The 784-nt window shown below is 43.5% G+C and overlaps 1 non-coding gene across 1 annotated transcript; it reads left to right on the top strand.

Moving 5' to 3' along the window:
- The first annotated feature begins 508 nt into the window (after positions 1 to 508).
- On the top strand, positions 509 to 611 carry LOC119472295. The gene has a single exon (XR_005201412.1). It is a non-coding gene; the product is annotated as a small nucleolar RNA U13 (small nucleolar RNA).
- Positions 612 to 784: the final 173 nt, after the last annotated feature.

Here is a 784-nt window from a genome sequence, read left to right as displayed (position 1 = left end):
TAGCCTGGCCAGGTATAACAAGTACCTCCGTCTCTGAACCTAGTGGTGAACTGGGAGCTAGTGATGGCCTTCCCTGAACTTTGAGACTCAAGCTCTTCCAATGGTTTTATAAATCCCCTACTGCTTGACATATCTATAGTAATTTTGTTTCCTGACTGATTTCTGACTGATACAACTAAACAAAACACATTTAAAAGTTCTGATCCCGGCCAGGTGCAGTGGCTCACGCCTGTAATCCCAATACTTTGGGAGGCTGAGGAAAGTGGATTACCTGAGGTCAGGAATTTGAGACTAGTCTGGTCAACATAGTGAAACCCCGTCTCTACTAAATTCACAAAAAATTAGCCAGATATGGTGGTGTGTGCCTGTAATCCCAGCTACTTGGGAGGCTGAGGCAGGAGAATCATGTGAACCCAGGAGGCAGAGGTTGCAGTAAGCCGAGATTGCACCATTGCATGACAGTTCAAGACTCCATCTCAAAAAATAAAAATAAAAGAATAAAGTTCTTATCTTTCGTAGTTCATAAGCATGATGATTGGGTTTTCACACGCATGTGTAAGATGTGCCTCCATCAAACCTTGTTAGGATGTTGGCACATTACACATCTGATATGGGGGGAAAAATAAAAGTTCGATGTAGTCCCAGCTACTCAGGAGGCTGAGCCAAGAGGACCATCTGAGCCCGGGAGTTCAGGCTGTCATGAGAAATAACTGGACTTGTGAATATCACTGCACTCCAGCCTGGGCAACAAAGAGCGAAACTCCATAAAAAAAAAAAAAAAAAA

Source organism: Cebus imitator, unplaced genomic scaffold (assembly GCF_001604975.1).
Source record: "Cebus imitator isolate Cc_AM_T3 unplaced genomic scaffold, Cebus_imitator-1.0 Scaffold92, whole genome shotgun sequence".
NCBI classification, from domain to species: Eukaryota; Metazoa; Chordata; class Mammalia; order Primates; family Cebidae; genus Cebus; species Cebus imitator.
This window is presented reverse-complemented; position numbering and strand designations above follow the sequence as displayed.